General features: G+C 38.0%; 1 long non-coding RNA gene across 7 annotated transcripts; it reads right to left on the bottom strand.

Annotated features, from left to right (window-relative positions):
- Positions 1–3,203: 3,203 nt before the first annotated feature.
- On the bottom strand, positions 3,204–12,778 carry LOC144567911 (uncharacterized). Of its 7 annotated transcripts, none has more exons than XR_013515549.1 (5): positions 12,694–12,759; positions 12,153–12,217; positions 11,445–12,066; positions 8,864–11,347; positions 3,204–4,255 (listed from the first exon to the last, which is right to left on the bottom strand). It is a non-coding gene; the product is annotated as an uncharacterized LOC144567911 (long non-coding RNA). The 7 variants fall into 7 exon arrangements; XR_013515552.1 differs by having other exon boundaries at positions 11,445–11,514; XR_013515553.1 differs by lacking the exon at positions 12,694–12,759 and having other exon boundaries at positions 8,864–10,161; positions 10,657–11,347; positions 12,153–12,306.
- Positions 12,779–12,974: the final 196 nt, after the last annotated feature.

Here is a 12,974-nt window from a genome sequence, read left to right as displayed (position 1 = left end):
TTTCAGATGAGCTCTAAAAGATAGATGGACACAATCAAGCTACAGTTAATCCAAAAATTTTATACTTACCAATTAATTGAGCGCAAGTCTCGGCTATTGACTCTATTCACCGCAGGACAGAAGAGGCACTAAAAAAAAATATTTTGGGCAACCAATTAGTTTCGTGGAAATTGAATTAATCAGTAACGATGTACCAGTTTACCAATTAAACTACCACTAACCAATTTCAGAGTAAGTTCGCAGATTTGTATGAAAACAAGCAATCCGCAAGAAGTTAAACTTCCTATATTATATACTTCAATATTAAAAATGAACAATCATCATAAATTTTTTTAAGAAATGAACACACCTCCTAAAACCAATCATCATAAACAGATATGAACACACCTCCTAAAACCAATCAAAATGAAAAATATTTTTTTAAGAAATGGCATCAGATCTGATCCTTCTAAAAACAGAAAAAAGTAATATATATTTTTGTTTGCTATGTGATACCTTAACATTAAGATCAGTATGACGAGAGTAGGTCAAATGAAGCTTTAGATGCAGTGTCCTTCTAATGCTTCCTTAGCCATGACTGTTGTTGCGCAATCTAAAAGAAAGATTAGAAAAGATAAAAAAGAAAACTATGAACATTTAACTTGATGCTCTTAAAGGTAATATATATCGGATTTCACTTACTACTAGATATTCATATACAGCAAACTACAAAAAAATACAAGTCTCTCAACAGCAACAATCAAATTGAAAATAAATTTGAGATTGGTATGGTGTTACTACTTGATTTACTTAACCCTTTCATCTAAGGCAAATAGATCATGAACCACTACTACTTGATTTACTTAACCCTTTCATCTAACCCTTTCATCCAAGGTACAAATGGATGTCAAAGACAAAATGAGGTCAATTTAAGGTAATTCAATAATCCATCTAATTATTATGAGACTGTCAACAGCAACAACCAAATTGAAATAGAAAATAAATTCAGATCTTCATTATGCATGTTACATGCATGTATAAATTGAAGATGCTCTTTTTGAAACAGCCAAAGTGCAAAAAAAGTGCAAGCAAAGACTGGTACTGGTACAAGCATCTTGGTACCGGACAGGTACTGGTACGAGCAACTCGGTATTGGTACATGTGACTTTGGATCAAGATGCCAGTTCCAAAACCCGGTCCCAGGTGGGTCGTTTTGCTGTAGTGACAGTAAACACTTCAGAAAGGAGGCCCGGTCGGTCTGAGCCGGTAAGTTCGACGGCTGTTAGGCCATCAAAGCTTTGTGACCTTGTTGGATTCCATGAACCCAGAGACTGTAATTAAGAAAGGGAAAATAATATGAGAAATCTATTCTTAACTAGTTTGTCACATGACCTTCTTTACTTTCCAAATTAGATTCAAATAGAATGAAATTAGGCTGTCAGTGGGTTTAACATGCTTTGTATTTTAATTTAAGAAAATAGTAAAAGGTGAAAGAGTTTGATTAGTCCAGAGCCTTCCAACATTTTCAATTAAACATACTCGTTTAATTCTTTTCATTCCCAAGGAAAGGTTTTCCCAGATCTTAAAAAAAAAGAAAAAAAAAAGAAAAGAAAAGCGGAGCAACCAATTTGGACTAAAAGAAAAAACTTCACCGATTAAGCTACATTGTACATCCAATTTCAAAATTAGAGACAATCGAATATCTAAAATTAGTTGTTGTACCTGCTCAATGTAACTGAGCACACTGTCGTCGGTGAGTTTACTCAGCGCCGGTATAACCGCATTTTGTTAAAGTGTCTTCCCCGATCTCTCTTGCGCTCTCTCTCTCTCTCTCGCTCACGCTTTGTCCTCCAAAAGGAAGTGAAGTTGCGGTTTAGGGTTGTTCGGTGTACGAGAGGCGGAGGCTTGCGCGAGAGGAGAGGGCGTAGGACAGAGGCACGCTCTCCCGCTCTCTCTCTCTCTCTACCTCGCTCTTTCTCCGTTGAGCTAAGTGGCATTAAAGAGGAGCGGGGCTATACAAAGAGCCGTTGTATTGAAGAAATCGGAAAGAATCTTCGAAGGATTTCCTAAGATATCAGAATCTTGAGAGAAAAACATTTGGAACGGAGTAGATGAGAGAGAGCAGAGCAGAATCGACATTTCAAGATTTTAGTTCAGGGTTTTAGAAAGACAAATTGTTGAGGTAACATTAATTTTGAGTTTAGATCTAGACCGTTTCATCTGCTTTTGCACGAAGGTTAAATGCATTTCACATGAATCATTTTATTTGATTCGCAACAGCCCTTTGCGTGTAGAGCAAGCCACCTACTTCAGCTTACTAAATTTCGTTCATTTTTTTTTTTGGGATTTTTTTAATTTCAGCAAGGATTTTCACAAATAATGTAATGTATTAAATCAGATAAAAAAAAATTAAATTTTTTTAAATTATTGAAGTCACTAATAATGCTTATAGATCAAATGGATCTACTAAATTATTGATTTTACACGAATAACGAAGATGTATACATTTTTATTGTTAATGATTGTCATCAAATATACTTGCAAATATATTCTAGATAATGTCTACAAAGCACTTTCCAAACTATTATTAAAATCTCTAGCAAATATTTTCCAATATATACTTGTCAATAAAGCAAACTTATGATTTCAATTCATCATTAAAAAAAACACAACATCTAGAAATATAGTTAATATAGACTAGAGTTTTAAATTTGAGACATTTCAGTCCGTGCGAAAAGAACTCCGTAATACATCATTACAATTTTACACTGTAATATATAGTTCATGGAGACTAGAATTAGTATAATGAATAGATAGTGCAGTATACCATCTTTTTTGAGATTTTGTTTTTTTTTATTGTTATTACACATATAATTTTTTATTGCTGACACGGGGTTGGAGCCGAGATATATTCAAATGAATTTTTAGAAACTAGGTGCTTCATATAATCCTATTGCAGCTACACCGCTATCGTTATGTTTCGTAAATATTTGTATACGTGAATATCAGCCTGTTGTTGTTCTTTTAATTAAGGAGTTTTAGTTTTGTTTCAGCTGCTTCCAATGTAAGAGATCAAATACGTAGATTAGAATAATGGAAAAACATGCACCCAGCACCTATCAAACAGAAAATCACATAAGAAATTTTGTATATTTCTACAGTAATGACACATTGAAAATTACATGCCAAAGAATTGAAATTTTTCTTGAAAAAGCTGTGAGATATATTATTCTAATTCAAGATAACATTTGATTCCATTGATAATGGTAAAGTTACAAGAGGTTAGTAACAGGTTTAAAACAAATGAAAATGCTCAAAAAGCTGACCAGAAAGGGGAGAAATAATACAGAAAGTGAAAAAATTGCAGCAAATTACAAAACATCAAAATCTTAATTTATATGAGCTAACCCTTGCCCATCACCAGGCGTACCAGTGAGTGAATTTTTTCTCCCTTGTTGAGGTTCTTCCCTATCTTGAGTTTGTGATAGTACCGGTAACTTGATTGGTACCAGTTGCCGTACGCGCCTCATTCCATTCCTCCAATCCCCCTGATTCCGTACCAGTGGCAGGTGTAGGTCGAACTACATAGCAGTAAAATTAAGTAATACTACGAAGTCATGTATGTCGAACTGCGGAAAGGTGTGACAGTTTTGATGTCAATACTTTCCGTTTCTCACTTTGAAGTTGTTTTTTTTTTCCATCATTAAGTTGTCATGCTTTTTTGATGCGTACCATATTTAAATGGATGCCTCAGATCTCATTCTACACAGTCAGGTATTGCACTGGATCTGAATTCTGGCTTGGAGGAGAGATTTGTAATCCCTCTATAAACTCTAAACTTCATAAAATCATATTTACCTTTCTCAATTTAAGAAATTCACAAATTTACCCATTCTATTGAAACTCATTTAAAATGTATAAAATACCCATTTACACTCATTCTAAACCTCATAATATCATAGAAAATGGGTTAGCATACTCATCTTCACTTTGACAGTTTTTTTTTATCTTCTTTGACATTATGATTACTTTGTACTGATGACAAGGAGTTTGTAGTAATTGACGAAAGAAATTTATGATGTAGGTTAGACATTGAAAGAGAAGTACCTTGAGAAGAATACGAAACATACAATGATATACTTTGGGAAATATATTTTCAGGAAATGGTAAGTAGAATAATTACCTTCAACACCATGCCAGCTGTGGGAAGATCGAAACTGGGAAGAGGAAGGCAAAGAGAGCTACATAGAGTCAACTACTGCTGAATTTTTAGTCTCTATTAAATGTAAAGTAAAAAATAGAGACACAATTATGTATATAAATACCGGATGGCAGTATGTAAAAGATAGAAGAAATAAAACAAAGATTAATGATGCAAAACTGGAAGCAAATTCTTCACGCTGAAAATATTTATGTAATTTCACTACCAGTATCAGATGGTCAAGCGGAGGCTAACTTCATTGAATAACACAGGTAAAGTCTTGCAGCAGACTTTGCTGTTTTTATTGTCAAAGTAACACATTATTTATTTCTCAATGTGAAATCAATAATTTTAATTTACAACGATCTCTAAAATTTTGTAATAATTTATATGAAGAAGTTTTTCCCTGATAACCCCTGTAAATTTCACTTGTGATTTATACAAAAAAAGTTATTACAATTTTTCTCTCATCAATTAGAGATTAGGGTTTTTGATGTTGAAGTAGCTATCAGAAAAAAAAAAAAAAAAAAAAAAAACTAATTCTAAAAGGAAAATTAATCTCTATTAGTCCCAATATCATTTAAAATCACATCACAAAACTTAAGCTAAGGGCAGATGGCAATTGCTTTTTAAAAAACCAGTATTAACTGATGAAATTACTAGATTTGTGTAAAAAAAGATTATCTTTATTAATCAAGGGTTAGGCTTCTATAGAGCCTTACAAAACACTCTTACAAATAACCCCCTCAAACTATCCTAATACAATAACAAACATAAACATACCAACACTCCCCCTCAAGATGAGCCTACGGACGAAAAATATCCACTAGGCCCATCTTGTCACATAGTCTCGACAAATCCAACGAACTAAGCCCTTTAGTGAGACAGTCAGCCACTTGCTCTCTAGTAGCTACATGTCCCAGCTCAAGTAATCCGCTATTCAGTTTTTCCTTGATGAAGAATCTGTCGATCTCCACATGCTTGGTCCTATCATGCTGCACAGGGTTATTAGCAATGCTAATAGCTGACTTATTGTCGCACCACAGCTTCATTTGTGCCCCTTGGTCCATCTTGAGCTCCACCAACAGAGCTCTCAACCACATCATCTCTGCAACACCTAAAGCCATGGCCCTGTACTCTGCCTCGGCTGTGGACCTCGCAACTACCGACTGTTTCTTGCTCTTCCAGGAGACCAGATTGCCTCCTACAAACATGCAATATCCAGACGTGGACTTCCTATCATCGGCACAACTAGCCCAGTCTGAATCACAATATCCCTCAATATTCAAATGCCCATTCTTGCGAAAGATCAACCCCTTGCCTGGTGCACTCTTCAGGTATCTCAGGATCTGGTACACAGCATCCATGTGACCCTCCCTAGGGTCATGCATGTAGCGACTCACCACACTCACCGCAAAGGAAATGTCAGGACGAGTGTGGCTCAAATAGATCAAGCGACCAACTAACCTCTGGTACCTCTCCTTATCAACTGGCTCTCCTGCCTCAGCACTCAGCTTAGACTTTTGATCGATCGGGGCCACCGCAGGCTTGCACCCTAGCATACCTGTCTCTGTAAGCAAATCCAGCACATACTTCCTTTGAGACAAAACAATCCCCTCTGCACCACGAGCTATCTCAATCCCAAGGAAGTATCTGAGTTGCCCCAAGTCTTTCACTTCAAACTCCTTACTCAACCTCTTCTTCAGTGATGCAATCTCACCCTCATCATCACCAGTGATAATCATGTCGTCCACATACACTGCCAGCATCGTAATGTGAACTCCATGTCGCCTGAAGAACACTGTATGGTCTGCATTGGTCTGCTGATACCCCATGCCTACCATAGCCCTCCTAAACCTGTCAAACCAGGCTCGAGGGGACTGCTTCAGCCCATAAAGAGATTTCTTGAGTCTGCACACCTTACCCTCCGTTTGTTTCGTGCCAAAACCCTGTGGGACCTCCATGTACACGTCCTCCAACAACTCGCCGTGAAGGAAGGCATTCTTCACATCAAGCTGATGTAACTTCCAACCCCCATTCGCTGCTAAGGAAACAAGTGTCCGCACTGTACTCATCTTCGCCATGGGTGCAAAAGTCTCATCATAGTCAATACCGTACGTCTGACTGTACCCCTTTGCCACCAACCGGGCCTTGTAACGCTCAACCCGACCCTCTGGGCTTTGCTTCACAGTGAAAACCCACTTGCATCCAACCGCCTTCTTTCCTGGTGGTAATGGCACAAGCGTCCGGGTTTTGTTCTTTGCGAGAGCCTCAAGTTCCTCAAGCATGGCGGATTTCCACTTTGGATCCTCCTTAGCAACCTGCCAACACTTAGGAATAGAGACAATGTCCAGAGATGCAATGAATGCTCCATGTGCAGGTGAGATGTGAGAGTAAGAAACAAACTGGGCAATATCATGTGGGAAACCGTATCGATCAGGGGGAACTCCCGCATTGAGGCGAGGAGTCCTCCTTACCGACATGGGAGTGGGAGGAGTAGAGAGAGGAATCATATCACCTGTGTGCTCTGAGTCAGTGGATGGTGTCTCAGAAGTCGGGGTAGGAAGGGACAAGGGACTTGGCACAAGCGGCACTGTAGGTGCAGTATCCTTAACCTGCCTCCTTCTCCTCGTGTACACTCGCAACTCCCCTTGAGCTTGAGTGCCACCATTATCGGGATCATCCCCGCCTCGTTCCGGCACCACAGCCGATTCCACAACAGTCGACTCCTCAACTGTTGGCGCGCAAGGGACATCGCTCACACCCACCATCCTCCTCTCACTACCACTGCTACTCTCCCCCTCTCGCCTCATACCTCCAGTATCGAGCGAGTCTCCAAAAGGTGATGTAACCTGAGAGGAGTAGTATGGCTCATGCTCTCGAAACGTGACATCCATACTAACAAACAACCTCCTCTCCACGGGACTCCAACATGTGTAGCCTTTCTGAGTGGCCGAGTACCCCACAAAGATACATTTGACCGCTCGCGGATCCAGTTTTCCCACATTTGGTCTGTTGTTCTGCACGAAACACACACAACCAAATACCTTCAAGGGGAGACTATCACTAATCTCACCTTTCAATAACTCAAGCGGGGACTTCCACTCCAACACACGTGAGAGCATCCTATTGATCAGTCTCGCATCTGTCAGGACTGCCTGTCCCCACAAGTACTTTGGTACATTCATTGAGATCATCATGCTTCTCGCTACCTCAAGGAGATGCCTGTTCTTTCTTTCTGCCACTCCATTCTGCTCTGGTGTGTACGGGCACGTGGTCTGATGCAGGATTCCCTGGGAGGATAAGTATTCTCTGAACGCATTGTTCGTGTACTCTGTCCCATTGTCAGACCTCAATACCTTCACTACTGCCCCGTATTGAGTCTGAGCCCCTTTGTGGAAATCTTTAAAACAAGCAAGCACATCATTCTTGTTTTTCATCAAATAAAGCCAAGTACTACGAGAAAAGCAATCAATGAAAGACACAAAATATCGAAAACCATTAACAGAAGTTGTGGAACAAGGTCCCCACACATCAGAATGTATCAAATCAAAACTACAGGTGCTCCTACTACCTGTACTAACATACGAACTCCTGGTGTGCTTGCCAAACTCACAAACATCACAAACAAGTCTCTCTTTATTAGCTTTTTCAAACATAGCTGGATACAAACGACTCAAAAGACTAAAAGAAGAATGACCCATCCGCCTATGGTAGAGCAACAACAACTCTTGCCGATCTTGAACCCTCAAGATCTAAAACCTCATCACTGCACCCCTCTTCCTCTTTCCTTTAACCCAATCTTGATCTTAGCACATCAAGATTTGAGCTAAACCAACCCGATCCGAATCAGAAAATAACAATCACAAGAGATGTAGAGAGAAAGAGAAGGAAAAAATGGAGCAAATCAAGGAAAAATTGAAGAAAAACCAGCTGTTCTCAGGTCAGGGAGGCTAGATCTGGGTGGAGGAGCACCAGCACCCCTGGCGGAGCACCAGCAGGGCCGGCGGAGCCCCTGGCGGAGCCGGCGGACCCCTGGTGGAGCTGGCGGACCTCTTGGCGGAGGTGGCAGAGGGCTGGCGGAGCCCCTGGAGGCCGAGCAGACCCCCTGGCGGAGCTGGCGGAGGTCTGGCGGCGCGGGCAGAGGTGGTGGCGGCGCTGGCAGAACCCTGGCGGAGGTGGTGGCTGCTGCACGGTTTTTGATGCGAAACCCTAGATCTGAAAAACAGCTCTGATACCAACTAGATTTGTGTAAAAAAGGATTATCTTTATTAATCAAGGGTTAGGCTTATATAGAGCCTTACAAAACACTCTTACAAATAACCCCCTCAAACTATCCTAATACAATAACAAACATAAACATACCAACAAAATTTAACAACTTTTGTTTCGACGGTACCACCAATCAATGGTCATAAACAACTTGTAGAAAGCGAAAGTCTTAATATACTTCTGCTAAATGTTTTTTTCATTTTCAACAGAGGTTCTGGTATCAGTGTTTAAAATAGAGTAGTAAATTGAACTGGTTTTGGCATTCAATAGTGCATGTACTGTGCTTTTATTTCCAAAAAAAATGAAAGCTGAATTTGTTTTTCCCACTTTTCTCAGCTGGTATACCTTTGCTATGAGATATACAAGTACAAAATCTTTACAAGAATTTGAACAGTTCAGAGAGATACTTACCAAGACAACTGGACCGTCTTGCTGCTCAATACCAAGAAAGGAAACATACCCTAGGTCCATATTGTTTGACAAAACCCCTCGGAAGTTATAGCATCAGACACCTCAAACATGGTTTCCTCAAGTCCCAAACGACCTATGATCTTTGCAATGGTGTCAGCCCAAAGAGAGTCAGGATACATGCACACATCATCAGCATCTATCGCAATCATGTCTGCACCAGCATCCAAGCATCTCTCTTCCTTTCTTATTAACAAATCCACATCTTCCACTTTTTCTACATATTTTGAGTTGTAAAAATTTGGCATTCAATATCCTATCAAGCAACTATAAATTAAATTGTGGTGTTGTCGGCCCTTTCATGACTGTTTACAGAAGTGCATGTAAGGAAAATAAAAAAAATCTACAGAATAGAGCGTCTTAAATAATAAAAAAAATTCAATAATTAATGCAACAGTAAATTGGATTGACTATATCAGCTCTACCGTGCCTATCTTTTCAACAATAAAGAAAATTAGTCCCAAAAATAATTTTGGCAAACCATTTTAAAGTGAAGATAGTGATGATTTTACTGGAAGTTTGATGTTCGTGTGAAGCCAGCACAATGTAGCAACAGTGTAGGAAGACTCAAAACTTAACAACCCTCATTATTTGATTTTACGTTAATTTGGATTTAGCAAAAACTGGCTCATGCAAAGTGTGTACAGAAATGCCCACACTTGACAAATTGTAACTATCTATCACATTTGTGCCCACAATTAGGTCTTGTTTCTCAAAAAGGTTGCAAATCCGTGGTAACATGAACAAAAGAATGTAGGGGTCATCATCAAACATTTAGGTATGCTGAATGCTTTGGAACACATGGATCGCCTTTTGCTTTGGCTCCAGAGCACCATTTTAAAAATTCAAACGATCCAAAGTGCTGTTGCTACATGAAGCAAGTCAAACAATAAGATGCCAGAAAGATACTGTTCAAATACCAGAACGACACAATTTAACATGAAGCAAGTCTACAACTTGAATGGTCTGGTAATCCATGGTCACAGGACAAGCATCCTAAAATGTCGGTCCGTCAGAGATGCAAGGGAGCTTACCATATCCCATGCGTGAAATTTGATGAAAAAGCCTATCTCTTCTCTTATTCGCATCCCGTGCTTCTATGAGTTACGTGCACCCTTACTTTGACTTGTGACTGCTTATTCCTATGAGTGAGCTTACCCGTATAAATAGGCCTATCCATATGCCGCTCTTGAGTGACCAAAACACCTATTCCTAGCATATGTCTATTACGCCTCCCGGAACTGTTACAGAGGTTATTTGAAAAGGGTGCAAGCAAGTATTCTGATTGGTTAGAGAATTAGTATAGTATTTTATGTGATAGCTCTCATTTCATGGGTAACTTTATTGAAATTGTTTAGTTGCTATTTTATTATTCGCTTTTTAAACGTTGGCAATCTAGACCCAGCATATTTTTTTTTTTAATTTGAAATAAGGGATATAATATGAGCATATTGTACATGCTCCTGGCTCAATCAAATGACCCTTATTATTTTTCTAAAAAATGTAAAATTTAGTCTGCAAGTCAATTTTCATATGTAAATCACAGTTCATACGCAATTTGAACTTTAAAAACGAATATGTCGATCTGTAGTACGGGCCAATCTGCGCTATGCATAGTACCATAGCCTCACTAATTACATAAAATCATTAAGTATGCAGCTGTATCTTTTGTAAAACCTTTTACAGAGGCAGTAGAAAGTTGGTACAGTATGGTACCAAAAATTTTGTTTACGTACCGCATGAAGTACAGCGAGTAGAACTTCGCTGGACTTGCAGAGTAGCCCCCAATTTCAAAGCATCCTTTTTCAATGGAAAGTGGGCCCCACCTGATATACTCCCCCAATCTCAGAAATGGTATCATCAGACTTCCCCAAAAAAAATTAAGTAAAAGAAGTAAAAGCTAGATTATAGTAGAACGGGGAAAAAATAAACCCAAATAGCATCAGCTGAATAATTTTTGAAGAAATATATTTTTTGATATTCAAATTTCAGAGAACCTGTTCATTATGATGAACTCTCTCTCTCTTAATCCTATGTTAATTTCTATAGATTCTAGCCCAAAATAGTCACACTTGATAAAAAATTTTCCATATTCATTTTAAGTGGGCATTGCTGTAAACACCAATAGTTGTAGATACTAAATCCAAGGCTGCACAAAGCGTTTCCTTTTTTCTATACCTTCCTAGACAAATAATACTGTGTTGGAAGCATTATTGAGGTACCAGTTGTTTGGTAACAACTCTTCTAAGAACAATATGATTTTGTAATGAAATCGGTGGTAATACCATTTTTTTTAATAAACTGTAGAGGAAGCAAATAACCTTAATTCAAGGGGGGCAACAACAAAATTTGTAAGCATGATAGTTGGAGCATGGCACCGCTCTGCAAGTATAGCTATTGCCACAGCACAAAGGAACACTGTCACTCCTGATTTCAAATTTTATCAATTATTTTCAAATTTTTGTGTAATTGATATGTAAATCCAAAATTAAAGAAAGGTAGAAGAGAATTCACAAAGAAGTACCAAAAATAGGGAAAACACCCAATGCAATTCCAACTGCAGTAGAGAATGCCAATGCATGGGCTCAGCTCCCCTAAATATTATAAAAATTAATAGCAGTAAATATATTTTATATGTGATAAATAAGCAAGGTAAAAAAGGAGAACTACCATTAACTGTATCAGTATATTCTGGTACATAATATGACAGAAGAATATTTCATTTAGATAGGTAGAAAATCACTATTTTTGAATGGTCTAGAATCTTTAGATCAAGTGATTTTGTCCCTATCTAAAAAAATAGTAAAAAAATTCTAAAAAATGTAAAATTTAATCTACAAGTATATTTTCATATGGTGAATGTTGAACGGTTTCGGATCGACTATTTGAACTTTGTAAACAGAGATATTAATCCAATGAGCGTTGTGCATAGTACCATAGCCTCATTCGATATCATACGAGATAAATAGGCAAGGTAACCAAAAGAAGCACCTTTCCTCTGTACCAGTATATTCTGGTACAGAATTTGACATCATGAAAAAAATCGCATTTACATCATGAAAAAGATTGCCACTGATTTTGCCTGAAGTTTCTCTCTATGTTTCTTAAATAATGTTTCCTGCCCTGCCCTACATGATTCTTTGTCACTACATATATTGAAAAAAATTTAAAAAGGCAAAATTATTGTGTGAATTTCAATTCTAATGAAATAAAAACCCTAAACAGTACATACCATATTATGTAAAGCTCCTGAATCCTTCTTGCATGAAGCAAACTTCTAGTTTCCGCCTCGTTAATCTGAAAATAAAGTTAAAATATTTTTAAGCAACATTTCAGCTCATATATAATGAGAAAAGAAAGCCTACAGTAGAGTCTATTATTACTGTTTTATAAATGTAAAACTCTTAATTTCTCAAGATATAAATATTAATAACTCCGATCTCAAACCAGATTTTTCAACCAAAATAGCACCAATCTCATCAAAAAATATTGTTGAGCCTGAGATTACCCCATATTATGCCAGTAACACAAATCAAGTGAAAATAATAAGATAACACAAAAGTATTCAAGCTGGTGTCTGTTATACGAACATGTACATATATGACTGTCTCATCCACCAGAAAGCATCCAAACAATTCAAGATCTGTTAATTCTTATTTAAACTTCATTTCCATGTATACCCTTGAGACCACAGATGAAGACTTTGAAACAGTTCAATTTCACAAGCTACTAAGCACAGTCAATCAAATTGTGGTTTATTTAGCTAAGAGTACCTTGATAATGCCTCAGTCAGGTGGCACATTTCGGTTGAATTGATTTTAGCTAAGGCACATTCTGGTTATCAGCAACTAATCAGATTCTACATAAACAAAAATACAACTCAATTATCAGCACTAACCAAGAGTGAATGTTGTCAGATCTGACCACAAAAAAAAAACTATAACCTAGACCTATCAGCTCAAACAAGTAACGGCCAAGTCAGCTTTGGTTGACTTCTACCGGTTATGTACACGAAACAGCCACATCAAGAAGAAAGAAGGAAACATATCTTACA

This window comes from Carex rostrata, chromosome 17 (assembly GCF_964058835.1).
Source record: "Carex rostrata chromosome 17, lpCarRost1.2, whole genome shotgun sequence".
In the NCBI taxonomy this organism is placed as follows: Eukaryota; Viridiplantae; Streptophyta; class Magnoliopsida; order Poales; family Cyperaceae; genus Carex; species Carex rostrata.
The sequence above is the reverse complement of the archived record's forward strand: the minus strand, read 5'-3'. Positions and strand labels throughout refer to the sequence as shown.